At 40.9% G+C, this 14,795-nt stretch overlaps 1 long non-coding RNA gene across 2 annotated transcripts; it reads left to right on the top strand.

The window, feature by feature from the left end:
- The first annotated feature begins 10,661 nt into the window (after positions 1-10,661).
- On the top strand, positions 10,662-14,295 carry LOC139827453 (uncharacterized). 2 transcript variants are annotated; one of them, XR_011737994.1, is made up of 3 exons: positions 10,662-10,759; positions 11,556-11,667; positions 12,725-14,295. It is a non-coding gene; the product is annotated as an uncharacterized lncRNA (long non-coding RNA). The 2 variants fall into 2 exon arrangements; XR_011737995.1 differs by having other exon boundaries at positions 11,556-11,695.
- The last annotated feature ends 500 nt before the right edge of the window (positions 14,296-14,795 follow it).

The following is a 14,795-nucleotide window of genomic DNA, read 5'->3' as shown; positions in this document are numbered from 1 at the left end:
ACTTGAATCATCCCTCAATTTTGTGAGCACTAAAACCATCCAGTATTTTGATGTAAGTCTGGCTGACAGCTTTTTTTTATGTGAATAATGAAAAGAAGTAGAGTGAAATTAAATACCTCCAAAATGTTTTGTCAGTTTTCCGCCTATGTTCCAACTCTACTTGGCACCAACAAACAAATAAGTTGCATATGAAAATAAAATCACCAATGAATAACGCATTTCTTCAGGAGAGCATGTAAAGCCAGGAAGATTGTCTTTCCCATTTATGAGTTTAAAGAATGAATAATTTAGCAACATACTGGCACACTAAATATTTATTTGTGGTACTGCTCTGAGCAGAAAAGATTTTAAAAGGCACAGAAAACTTTACTTTGACCATAAAGCTACAAATAGGAGATTTACAGACCTTCTTAAGGGATTTAGGAGCAGGTACCTCAGTTGCAATAGGATTTATGCTACTAAATCCCTGAGTTTCTTCTGGAAACACCCTTTAACATCCTTTGTGGTTCCTAGACACTTACATTGGTTTGTCTCAACGTGCCTTCTACTTCTGGCATTTTTTGAACACAGCATGTGCTAACGCTGTAGATTCAGCACTTGAAAAAAACCACACATCAGCTGCTTTGGTTTTAATTATAAACACACTTCATGCAATTAAAAATTAAATCCACCATCCTTGACTATCTTTTCTGAAATTGGGCTAACAATCTGAGACTTGTTTTGCTGTGTGCAAAGCAAATCACGATCAGTCCTCCCTGCAATCAGCCTCTGGAGAAAAGATGGGGGTGGAAAAAGAGGATAGCAGAGTCTATTTGCTGTAAATAGAAAGGAAGGAACATGGTCACGTGTTTGCCACCATGCAGTTTCCAGAGATGAAAAGCAAGCACCTAAAATCCTCCAGGCAACTCAGTGTCTCTGTTTTTTCTCTCTGTTCTTAGGTGTCACCATTTGAAATGGCACTTAGGCTCCTAAATCTCTGCGTTCCTTTTCTGTAGCAGTTTACAGCAGTGGATGAAGGGACAGGATAGAGTGGACAACATGATCAGACAAAGCCCCGCTTTTAAGTACTCGGTTTTATAGTTCATACACCATGATTTTAAGATGGAGCTAACTGTATGTAGTTTTAGCTGGAAAGAAACAGCATAGATAAAGCTGTAAAAAGAGATCACATTTTAAAAAAAGAAGCACAAGATGCCAGAACTGTGACTGAGCATCTGGGTGTTTGCTTTCTGAGTCATATTAGGAGTATCTTTTCATGAAGCTTTTTCTGTGTTGTTCATTTGGCAGCTCCCTTTTTTTAACAAACTGATCATATTGTTTTCCTCTGCAAAGTGGTAAGATGAACACATTTTCAAACTAATGAATAAGCTGCCTGAATCCTTCAACAATGCATTTAAACCCAGTTTCTGCCAAATCTCCCATGCAGGAAAAGTGCCTTATGGGCCTAATAGTCTGACCATAGCAGAGTCTGGGAAACCCAAGATTCAGATGCAGTGTTAATTCCTCAGAGAGGCACAAAAAGTTTAAAGGGTCAATGAGATGGTTTTCCAAAAGAGGAGTCCTGGTTAAAAGTTAGGCCATGCATTTAGAAACCATTGGATGGTTGTATTGGGTTTGCCTGGCAGGGTTTGCTAGCGGGGGGACTACAGGGGTGTCTTCTGTGAGAAGCTGGTAGAAGCTTCCCTATGTCCAATAGAGTCAATGCCAGCTGGCTCCAAGATGGATCCATCACCAGCCCAGGCTCAGCCCATCAGTGACAATGGTAGAGCCCCTGCGATAACATGTTTAAGAAGGAGAAAAAAAACCTGCACAACAACAATCAGAAGAGAGGAGTGAGATCATGTGAGAGCAATAACTCTGCAGACACCCAGATTAGTGAAGAAGGAAGGGCAGGAGGTGCTCCAGGCACAAGAGCAGATTCCCCTGCAGCCTGTGGTGCAGACCATGGTGAGGCCAGCTGTCCCCTGCAGTCCATGGAGGTCCATAGCAGAACAGATCTCTACCTGCAGCCCATGGAGGACCCCACTCCAGAACTGGTGGATACCCAAAGGAGGTTGTGACCTCATGGTATGACCATGTTGGAGCAGGCTCCTGGAAGAACCTTTGGCCCCATGAAGAGAGGAGCCCACACTGGAGCAGGATTTCTAGCAGAAGTTGTGACCTCATGGGGGACCCAGTCTGGAGCAGTCTGTTCCTGGAGGACTGTACCCCATAAAAGGGAGCCACAGTGGAGCAGCTTATGAAGAACTACAGCCCGTGTGAAGGACTCACGTTGGAGATGTCTGTGGAAGACTGTCTCCTGTGGGAGGGACCCCACACTGGAGCAGGTGAAGAGCGTGAGGAGGAAAGAGTGGAAGAGACAACATGTGATGAACTGACCACAGCCTCCATTCCCCATCCCACTGCACTGCTTGAGACGTGGGGAGGAGGTAGAGAATTTGAGAGTGAAACTGAGCCTGGGAAGAAGGGAGAGGTAGAGCGAAGGTGTTTTAACATCTATTTTTTATTTCTCATTGCCCTGTTCTGATTTGATTGGTAATAAATTAACTTTCCCAAGTTGAGTCTGCTTTGCCCATGATGGTTATTGCTGACTGACCTTCCTGTCCTTATCTTGACCCACGAGCCTTTTGTTGTATTTTCTGTCCCCTGACCAGCTGAGGAGGTGAGTGGTAGAGTGGCTTTGGTGGGCACCAGGTGTCCAGCCAGGGTGAGTCCACCACAACGGTTTTATCTGGACTTTGTTATAGCAGATGGTTGGAGTCAGACTAGATAATAGCAATGGTCCTTTGTGGCTGAATAAGCCATAATTGGCATGAAGGTAGCAATGTGTATTCATGTGAAACCTGCAAAACCTACTTGAAACCATCACTAGAATTACAAAATCAGACACATGGAGGCTAGGGAAAGCCAGAATTAAGGAAAGACTTCTGATTTATGCACAGCCACTATGTTTGCCTTTTAAATTTGTATTTAATTATGCTCATTACTCTGTGATGTGAGGAGTCAGAAGGAAAAAGAGCTCTTTTCTGACCTCTCCTGACCAGTTGGTGGCAAGCCAGAGTGAGCAGACCCATGTCATGGGCCTCTGGGAACACCTCCTTTCCGTTTTGGGAACCCTGGGAACAAGGACCTGGGCACAGGGCTTCCTCTCACACTGCCCAGAGTGGTGGGCTGTGGGTCTGAACCCACACACCATCAGGGAGGGTTGTACTTTGCCTTTCTTTAATGTGTGCTCCAGCTGGCCCAACTCCGAGTTCCTCCCCCACAGAAAGGCTTATGGTGACATTCAGTCTTGCAGTGCCCCACTCCATCAGTGAACTAGACCTCAACCCTCAGGTCTCAGCTGGAAAATAGAGGCAAGAGCAATTCCCCACTGCACAGGAATGCTGTGAGGGCAGACAAGTCCATTACAGACAGATTGTAACGTGCTCAGATAGCGACGGTTAAATAAATGGAAAATGTCTCACACAAAACTGTCAGCTCCTCCACTGATCTTCTTTAGAGCAGAGGCTGGTAATTATAGCCTTGTACATTAAATTAAGTAGTGAGTTTGTCCAACAAAGTGTAAGTTAATTAATTTTTACTTGTTCTCTATAAGATTTGAACTGATCTCATTTGTGCTCAAAGGACAATGCCTTAAACCAACATCTTAAATGTGTTCTAGTCTCACTGTCTTGGTTTAGCTACAACTCAAATCACATCACTCTGAAGCTTGTACCATTCAGTGGCCAAGTGTTTAAAAGCTGATATTTTTTTCCCCACTTTGCTTGGTGGTAGGTGACTGCATATCTGAAATTAGAATCACGGCCTTTGTTTACTAGTCTGAGTACAAATTTTTCCTGCTTGAGTTTCCTCTTTATTCTTGACATGGTTTCAGGCTCTTTAATTATTCGACACAATGCATATTTTAATCTTCACTTCATAACTCTGTATATTTTAATTTCTTCTCCCTTTCTGAAAACAAGAATCATCATTTGTTTTGCCATTTGGAATAATCAATCTTCTGGGATCTCAAGAGGACATTAATCTTCCATCCTTCATCTGTAGATGAAAACAAGTGGCTGCCATTAATTAACCAGCGGAACACACTATTACCAACAGTGTTCACAGTGGGGCAGTTTTCCATCCTCTGCCTCTGAATGCTCTTTACTTCTTTCACAGTCATTGTTTCAGTTTGATGAGCTAAAGGCTCTCAACTCGGCATATCACTGCATTAGCTGGGTGTTGTTTGTGGATTTTCTTGAGAAGGGATACTGCAGTACATGTCAGTGTGGGAAGGTGGTCCTGGTCCACGTACTTTCACACACACAAGTGCCTTGGGCAGCCAGAATTATGGTAGCTCCTGGAGAAGGGGTGTGATTATGCAGGGTGACAGCTACTGCTGGAGGAAGAAGTGTTGTCCACCTCCATAATGAGCTGCACGTTGGGCTCCCTAGAACTCTCCTCCCATTTCCAGTTGTGACCTTTCTCTGTCCCCTTCCCATGGCAGCAAGACCCTGGCCCAAGCCTGGCAATTCTGTGTGGGTGGAGTAGCACATCCATCCCAGGAGAACCAAGAATCCATGTTCCTCCTCTGCCTGCTTAACTTGACACTGTCTTCTGCCCTGTAGATTAATAGAATCATTTAGGTTGGAAAAGTCCCTTCAGATTGTTGAGTCCAACCATAATACACATCGCTGCAAAGTACAGTCCCAAGCTGATGGTGATTTTACTTATGTATCTGTGTTTTCCAAGCTCTGGGACTCGCAGGACAGCTCAAAAATGACCCTTTTTGAGAGGTCTTTGGGACAGCTCATTGCTGGCCCCAAAATTTTGGTTTCTTTTGAGTTTTGCCTTATACTTTCATACTTTTGAATGCTGTATATTTTGAATACTTTTCTCCGTTCTTTGCATGTTTTGGTGCCTGGGCTGGTGGGCTGTTTTGCTGAACTCTGGATCTGACTCTAGAGTATGTATGCAGCAACAAAGACAGAGTAATCTAAATACTAGGGTACTTCTTATGCAAGTACACATTTAGAAGTCAGACTCTACGACACATTGCTCCTGGTGAATAATAATTTCCTTTGAGAAAGACTTACCTTTCTTCATTTCAGGTATGTTGATCTTTCTTAAGGGCAAACTGGATTTTGTACAATGGCTGACTGCAAAGGTATAGAAAATTACTATAATATAGACAGGACTGAGTGAAGATCCAATCAAGAATATTCAAAAGTGAACTTAACAGGAAATCAGATCCTGAGCCACAGTTTGTAATTACTCAAATAAATATATAAAGTTATCCCTGCCTATATATGTATATGTGGTTTTGCCTTATTTTACGTTGTCAAAAATTGTATTGTCAATGGTTTATCTGTATTAGAGTGATAACTAATTTTCTGTGGAGGAAGAGAATTGTATAATATACAGCTTTTTTTGTGGCTTTCAGGGAATAAAAGATGAGGAGAATGCTTCAAACTTTTTGTGAAAGATGAACCAATGACAAAGATGTAAGAGTAACCCACAACTCACAAGCGCTTTTCATTAGATACTACCCAATCGATACAACACTAAACAAAATTTAGACCACTGGGGTAAAAATAACACATTCAAGATCTCTTTGGGAATTGGAGTAAAAATAAAGATTAGTTTTTGCCTGGGAATTAGATTATTTGATCCTCCTTGTTCTTGTATTATTTTTTTTAATTGCAGGGTAGTTTGTTTAGCTGGGATCCTCTGTGGGAGGGATATGTTAAAGAAAATAGTGTTAATGGCAGGGGACCACAGAAGGAAGGAAATGATTTTCATATAAGCTGCTTATATGTTTGAAGAGGCAGTTCCAGCCCTTCATCCCTCCCTAGTATACCTGCAGCAGAGCCTTGCTCAAGGCAACAGGATCGTGCTTTTGGGAGGAACTGGAGTCTTGAGCTTTCCAGATGTGACATCTGTTTGGTTTTGTGAAAGCTATAACTTTTTGGCAGTGTTCAAAAAGTCAAAATATATCTGGCAGTTTAGTCACCAACTAAAACAGTTGCTGTGGGAGGTTGGTGAGAGCAAGGGAATGGAGAAAGTTGGCACAGTTCTCCCTCTGCCATGGACATGGGGGTCATTCCCAGATCATCAGAAGGAATTTGAGCAGCAAAAGTGCACTGACTTTGTCACCTTTCAGCCACCCCCTGTTTGGTTACATCCCAAGCTTGCTTTGAGATGGAGGTGGCTTGGCAGTTGCTGTTGATGAAAGTCATTTTACAACATGACTCTTTTTGAAAGAGGAATGGAGAGCTGTCTGAGCAGGGAAGATGTGGTCTGCAGAGATGATACAAACAAACTATTTTAAAATAAATTAGTAAGGAGACACCCTAGACAACATATATATGGTGTGGTCTCACTTGGAATACTGCATCCAGCTCTGGAGCCCTCAGCACAGCTAAGAGTTGGATCCACTGAAGCGGGTCCAGAGGAGTCCACAAAAAATGATCAGAGGGAAGAATAGCTCTATTACGAAGAAAGGCTGAAAGAGCTGGGGTTGTTCAGCCTGGAGGAGAGAAGGTTCTGGGGAGACCTTGTCCCATCCTTTCAGTACTTAAAGGGGGCTTATAAGAAAGGTAGAGACTTTTTACAAGGGCCTCTAGTGTTGGGAAAAGGAGTAATGGTTTTAAACTAAGAGAGGGTAGATTTAGATTAGATGAAAGGAAGAAATTGTTTACTATGACATTGGTGAGACACTGGCACACATTGTCAGAGAAGATCTGAATGCCCTGTCATTGGAAGTGTTCAAGGTCAGGTTGGATGGGAGCAACCTGATCTAGTGAAAGATGCCCCTGCCCATGACAGGGAGGCCGAAGCTAGATGATCATTAAAGGTCCCTTCTGACTGAAACCATTCTATGATTTTATGATTCTATATATACAGCAACTTAATAACAACTGAAAAATAATACGGAAAATAAGAGAGGAGCTGCTGTGAGTGTTCTGCTGAACTGAGACTCCCACCTCACTGTAGGAATTCAGAGAAAAAAGAATTTCTGTCCATGATGCTACCATTAGAAGTAGATTTTAACAGTGAAGCACAACAAACTAATTAAAGAGCAATCTATCTTAGGGCCAGTTGGGAGAGTAGCAAAATGTTTGATCAGCCTTTGAGTAGTAGAAGTGAGATGTTTCCATGATTTTATAATGAATCTTAATCCATTAAAAGAAATGATACATAACTAGGAAAGTAGTAACCTTAGTGGGATAAAGAATGATTTTTTTAATACCAAAGATGACTTTACAGAAACATGAAAGTCAGTCTGCTGCTGTTGTGAGCATCTGTGTCATACAACCAAATTTCTATTGTAAACATAAAGATTTTATATTTTGCATAATTGTATTCCTTCTTACTATTGACTAGCCTCAAGGCATTTTTTACTAATTTTTGCTTACTTTGCTTTGAAAAAATGTAAAATGTGATTGTTTTGTACCTCTTAGACATAATTTTTATTGTTTGTTATGTGTTCATGGGAAACAGAAACTGTATGTAAGAAGGAATGATAAAATTATCTACTCTAACATAGGACTGTATTCAACCTTACTGTAACCTCACAGCATTTTTGAGACTTACTCACATTTACAGCAAGGTTAAATTTAGTCATTGCCAGTCTGTTTTCCTAAACCTAGAATGGGCTGCTTAAACCTTCCAGTTTATGAAAATGCATTAGGAAATTAAATAGTTGCAGACATAACCTACCAGATAGCACACATACTAATTCAATGTTTCAGCTACTAAAATATCTTCTATGTGTTAGAATCTATATTGTGTTCTTTTTCATTTTAACAATGTGCTGATATAGGACTGTGATATTTTAAACTTGGTCTTCAATATTCTTTTGAACATAATCTTATGTACTTCTGACCACTGCCGACTTGTTTATCAGAGTCTCTTATTGCAGTACTATGCATACACACTCGTGTGCTAAAATGGGATGTATTAACTAAACCTGATTCCTTTGACCCCTGTAAATATAGAGATCCTGTTAGTTGTGACAAGTTGGCATACTTTAAAGAGAGCAGAATTTGATCCTTAGGATGTGGCTCACTACCTTTCTGTGGGTAAGTGCTAAAGAAAGTTATCTCTTCTCAAAAAGATTCATCTCCTTCCATACCACATCCACTAATTGATTCCTCTCTATAAATTGTGTAGTACTTGAGATGATAGTTTTACTATCTACTGAGGTTTCTGATTCATTGCTTTATTTGAACTGGCATTTTCTATTTCAAGGCACTCCGATTCAAGCACTCTGAGCTGGTATGACTTCATGGAAGTCACAACAGCAATAAGACACTGCACAGGTTGGGTTTGTGCTGCTGCTCTCATCTTCTGAGCAATGTTCAAACATGTAGGGTTGACAAATGCCTCAGAAGTTCATGGCATCCAAATAGCCTCATGTTACCTGCAGTTTCTGGAAGAAAAGCCATCTTTGTTTACATGTGGAGATAGAGACAAGACCTCAGTGTCTCTGGCTTCTGCCATTAGAATGAAGATGAAGGTACTTGTCTGGAAATACAGTGTGTGAGCAGTGGAAGATAATTGGAGAAATTACATCTCTTTAGTGAAAAGTGGTCAATAGCTAGGCTAAGTGAAGAGGCTTATAGCTGGTGGGGTACAGAAGATAAAGTGATTGAAAAATGCATAAAGAAACAAAGTGGTGGGAAAAAGAAAATTGTCAAGATCATGTGGGGAGTATTACATTACATGTGGGCAGAATTACATTTGCCAAGACCAGAGCAAAGAGTGTTAGCAGGACCATATGAGGAGACGCAAATATCTTTCTCCCCCCTCTCATCAGCTTCTTGGTTCTGCTTGATTATTTTTTTGGTGATGTTACAACTAAATGCTTCTTGCAGCTCAACTCTTCCTTCTCTGGTGATAAATTAGAATGGAATAGTTGTGACATGATTATGGAACATGACATTACTGAAAAGAACAAAGAAGGAGTGAGTTGTTGTTAGGAATGACATTAGGATGGTGAATAAGGTTTCTCAGCAGCAGTGATATTAAAGGCACTGTGTGAATTGTGTGCTGCAACTTTTAGTGTGCCTGCAGAGTGAAAGGAAGACGTATGGTTTACAATTTCCTGTAAGGAAATTGAGTGGTAAGGTCTGTCCTAAACTCCCAAGAGGAATCACTGAAAGAAGTTGTTTGATTTCTCAAAGTCATAGCATCAGTGTTGGAAAGGACCTCCAAAGGTCAGCCAGTATATTTGCTGCCCAAGGCAGGATCAACTTTACCTATGTTATTCCTGTCAAACTTGTTCTTGAAGATGCCCAGTGCTAAAGATTCATATGTTCCCCAGACAGCCCGTTCTCATGCACCCTGATCTGCTCATAAAATGTCTAGAAATCTTCTTCCCTGGTTAACAGTCTGTTGGTTATTAGTAAAATATTTTGACCTCCTGTTTTGGAAGTCACTTTATAGACTCAGAGAGATGGCAATGCTTGTCAGGACAACAAGGCAGACTCCTAATTCCTGTTGTAATAAAATACTGTTTTGCTATGGGGGTCTACTGGTTTAGTGGCCAGACCTTAGCAAATGTAGCCATGGCATAGAATTATGGTGGAGTCCAATAGCTGCACCTGGCATCATGCTGCAACACATGTTGTTATGCTGCAGTCTGGGAGTTCGCTAACATCATTGCCCTCCCTGGCTCTGATACAAAAACCTGAGATTTTGATTTTTTTTTTTTTTTCCTGAGAAAGACAAAACTGAGGGCCCTGCCACTGCTTTTTTAACCCAGGAAACAGGGGATCAAATGTGTTTTTCCTTGGGCTCCTGTCAGGTTCCAAGGAACTGCTGCACGCCTTCTGAAAAAGTTGCAGAGAGTCTCATCTGGAGGATGATTCTGCATCTTGAGTCATCTTAATAGTGAGAAAGGTTGTTTCAATCTTTTCTTGCTTATTCCTGTGAGATTAGAGTTGATTTAGTCCTCACATTCCTTTTGGTTTTATTATACGAGTGCCACTGTAACACTTTTGAAATATTTCATAGTTTTGTTATTTATGCAGAAATGATCCATTGAATTCCATAGATTTAATAGGTCCAAACACCCTAAACCAGCATTCCCAGAATAGAAAGAAGTCAGAGAATTAATCCCTTTGGATTTGTGCAGATATTGGGAGAACTTATTGTCTACTTCAGGAAGAAGGGAAAGCAAAACAGGGCGTGAATATTAGGCTTAATTTTTCATGTAAGATGTGAGCTCCTTGTGTCAAGAACTCTGATTAACTGCTTAGCTCTAAAGCACCTCATGCAGAGTAGCATTGCTTTAGATGTTTTCTCCTGCTATCATATTAATGATATCTAATAGGATAATAAAACCTTTTTTGTATCCCTCCACCATGATTCAGGGCAGGCACACTAAAAACAAAGTACTGGCATTATAAACATATTTAATAGACAGTTGCTGTTTCTAACCATTGAAAGGTCCTTTTTTACCATTAAGAACTTAGCATATGTTTCAAACACAACTGTTCTCTACAGTTGTGGAGAACAAGTGGTCCCCACATACTTGCCATGGAAAACTGAGATCAGTGGAAATGCTGAAACAGCAAGAACTCCAGGATTGCACTTCGGATGAATTTTGTGTCAAGAAATGGTTCAGAGACCCATGGTAACAGGCTGAGACACTTATGCACATGCAGGTACGACTGGGGCTTTCTTCTCTTCCTTCCACCTCTAATACACACTCTGTCAACACTTCAGAGTTTGTGTCTGGTTTCTGCTCTTTCTTCTCATGGTTACTTGAGTAAGTCACGGTCTTTCTTCTTTTGTATCACAACTATCTTTAAAGCAAGTAACTTGCATGTCATGGGTGAAAGAAATGTGTTCTAGTAGATGAGATGTTCGGTGGTGAGATCAGATTTCCTCTCTTGATGGTGGCCTATTTGGCGCCCATGAAGAGGTGTCATCACCTCCTCATGACTCATTTTCCTCAATAGTAAACAGAGATATTAATGCTCACCTTTCTTTTTGGAAATTGTTTCGTTGCTTGCCAATGAAAGATGTACAAAACAGCTAGTTGTTGTTATTATCAGTGTTAATACTAAATATTTCCTATGTATTTTAGGTAGAAGGAAAATAAATGTACACCTCCAAGAACCCCCAAACCCTCTGTTTAGTAATTGGATTGTTGTGACCAGGAGGATGTTCAGCTGTTTGAATCTGGTCCCTATATGCTCCTGGATGGAGTTGTTTGTCTTGTGCTGTCCTCCAGGCAATTGAGTTCTGTCTGCTGTCTGCGTCTGGGACAGTTCCTCTTTTAGATGGCCACTGAGCACTACCAGGATATTTCAGAAGTTTATTGGCACAGTACATCCTGGAAAATGTGATTTCACAGCTAGCAAAACATTAGACACGGTGATAAAAAGGCTTAATATGTGCTGTTTGTTTTTCTGGCAACAGTTTGGGGTTGTGGGTTTGTTGGTTGGGGTTTTTTATTGTTTTTTTACTACACTTCTGAAGCTGAGCAAAACGAAGTCTCTACAGGATTTTCTGAGTGATTTGGTTTTGATTCTCATCTGGAATTTATTGTTTCCTCACAGACAATAAACAACAACAAAAATAAAGAAAGAATTTTTTCTCTGGGTTTTTGACCATAACATGCACAAGCCATAGACACACCAGACTTGGAGCTTGCCTGAAATACGAACTCCGGTAAAACAAACTCTTCAGACAAAAACGGGTATTTGGTCTCTCTTTTGGCCTGTAAAACTATCAGATAAAGAATGGAATTTAACAGCTGGTTTAAGATAGCCTAATTCTCCACTGCTCTCTCCCCCAGCAGCCTGCTGTGCCCCAAAATCATCCTTCCCAACAAGTCAAGGGGAGCTGGAGGAGCCTGATCAAGCACAATGCTGATGCAGCCAAATAAATGAGGCTCCATTCAGAGTGGCTTCCTGGGGTGGCACAGCCCAGGGCATGGGGAGGGATGGGACCAGGACTTTCCACAGCAATTTCAAACTATGTGACTATGTTTTCAGGTTTTCAGGCAATTAAGTCAGGACTACTGAAGCCCAGGGCATTAATATAAACTGTAGCTGGTGGTGATCTTCATTAATCCAGGGTCTGTGAATTGTGCAGTTCAGGGGTAGCTATAAGCTGAGTTTGGATACCTCCGCAAGGAGGAAGGTTGAGAACGTAAACTTCAGCCGTTCTGAAATTGACTGTGAAATGTGAGTCAGAGCCTTGATTTAATTCTTTATTATGGCAGTGAGGTTCAAAGTGATGCGTTACATTTTACCTCCAAGCTCTTAGCAGTAAAGGCAACAGATTGGGAATAGCGACAGCCAGGCACAGGGCAGTCGGGGAAAGTGTGTGTGCCTTGTATTTAAATTAAACATTTTGCTCACCAGCAATATGTCAGTTATCTCCTACAATGCTTCCTATGCTTTCCGGTCTCTCATTACTTTCCTTGAAAATGGAGTGTTCAAAACTAAGAAGAATTTTAGGCACTGTCTGTCAGTTCCATGTCTGGGTAATGGCAGGACGGGGGCAGCAGAAGTGACTGCAGGCAGAAGGGTCTGTCAGGAATTGTATAACACTCCTGTTTTAATGTGTAACATTTGGGATCAAATCAGTGCCAGCTGAAATAGGGTGGCACAAAAATCAAAGCAACAAGTGAGGAATCAGCTGGCCAGAGAAGCAGAGCTGGGGCTCATAACCTGCTCTTTTAAAAGCATTCATGCTCTTCCCACATTTGCACCTTGGACAGGTGGACACTCAGGATGCAACTCCAGGAGCTTCCCGATGGTGAGGAAGGAGATCCACTTCAGAACCGAAAATGTCAGAGAAAATAAATCTCTCGATCAAGGGCATAAGGACGGAAGGCAGAGATAAAGGAGTGGGAAGTGATGCACGACTGCATTCCATCACCATGAAGATGCTGTGGGCTGTGGTTATTGGAAATGCTGCTGCCTGAGAGCAAAATGAAGTGTCACCTGCCCAAACTTCAGGAAATAACAAGAGGCCCTAAAGTAGCAAAGAATTTAACCTTTTAACCTTGAACACATATTAACCTTTATGTTTAATATCCACCAGTAGACATGCTGCCCATTAATATGGCTTATGACTAATTTGTTTTTTTAATCTATTCTTCTGGCTTGTATGATATATCGCAGCAATGAGTTCCACAATTTAAGTGTGTTATGGTCTTTGTGCAGACTAGTCTTGTGTACTTATATCGTGAGAAATAATAGTCAACAACTCTGCAGTGAAATAAACCTTTCTAGTTCTTCTTTTGCCTGCAAAGAGAACTTCTGTAAATTAGGAACTGTGAGACACTTGGGATCTTTCACCTAATTTTCTATTCTTTTGAGATTTTTCCTATCCTTCATCTCCCTTTTATTTCTTTTGTTGCCATGCACTGCCTTCAGATACGAAAAATCATGTTTCATTTGTGTTTCTGGTGGGTTTCAACAAATGTTGGTACTTCAGACTCTCCTTTAGAGTTTTGCTTTTGTTCTCATGTTATTCATCAGCTGTCCATGCCATAGAGGCTCACAAAGTGAATTCATGCTGATCATAATTTTTTAACATGAGCATCTGCTCTATGTAAGTAGTTTCAGTTGGTTTGGTGCACAGCCCCTGAAAAGCCCCAAAGCCAGACATAGTTTTCAGTGCACATGACAAAATGTGGATAATTCTGGGAATTAGCCACTTGTACCTTATCAGCTTCAGATGACTCTCCAGTATATAACTTTGCCAGTCCATTTATCTTTCCAGTTACTGCATATAGAGATCTCTCTTTATGGCCCTCTGCAGAAGATATCTGCACCTTTACAGAAGATGTCTTTCTCATTCTTTAAACTTATGCAAACCAGTAGGTTCTTGAGTCTCATGAGAAATATGCTATCAATATACATTAGATCAAAATTTTTGTTCGAGAAGGCAAATCTGTTACAGAAAAAGGAAGTAAATCTGTTGCTTTTGGTAACATCAGATTTCTAAGATGACAAAGCAGCCACAAGTGGATACAAACCTTGGGCAGCAAAGAGGTCCCTTCTAGTCCCTAGTATTCTGTGATTCTGTGATTCAAGCACTATCCAAATTGAGATATTAGTTATGAACCCAACAGACTGTACCTCTTCTCTGAGTGATGGAAAAAATCACCATTATGTACTGATAGAAAAGTTTGCAGATTATTTAGAAAACGTACAATGAAAGAAGAAGTGGCAGTATACAGATCAAGGCTCAGGCCTATTGGTTGATGACAGTTATAAAGATTGAAATGTTATTTACTGTTCACAATAATGCTTCCCGATCAAGCAGTACTGTAAATTACAATAAAATGTGCATCTTCTAATCAGATATACTTCTCATGTATATACTTATGTAGTTTATACTTCTTATGTGGCTTATTTATGCTCCTCTAACTACCAAAGAAAATGCAATAAGTTTGAGCTGAAATGAGCTAAGTTATTATTTCTTGTGTCCTCACTTGGGAATGCCAAACAGGCAGGGATGCAAGGCCGGTCAGACCTGTGCTGCTTCTTGCATATGTACCCTCATTGTACGCACAGATGGCTAAATAAGCAGATCTCTGACAGTGCTGTTGCATGTACCATCATGCTAGCTGACAGTACAAACTAAAGTTGCAGATGTGAACATATGCCTGCCTTAGCTGACAGATCTATCCTATGGACTGTGTTTCTGAATAAACTGTTTGTTTTGCAGTGAATCACAGAATCACAGAATGTCAGGGGTTGGAAGGGACCTTGAAAGCTCATCCAGTCCAATCCCCCCGCCGGAGCAGGAACACCCAGCTGAGGTTACACAGGAAGGTG

This window comes from Patagioenas fasciata, chromosome 2 (genome assembly GCF_037038585.1).
Source record: "Patagioenas fasciata isolate bPatFas1 chromosome 2, bPatFas1.hap1, whole genome shotgun sequence".
Taxonomy (NCBI): Eukaryota; Metazoa; Chordata; class Aves; order Columbiformes; family Columbidae; genus Patagioenas; species Patagioenas fasciata.
Note: the sequence above shows the minus strand (reverse complement) of the source record. Positions and strands in the feature narration are given on the sequence as shown.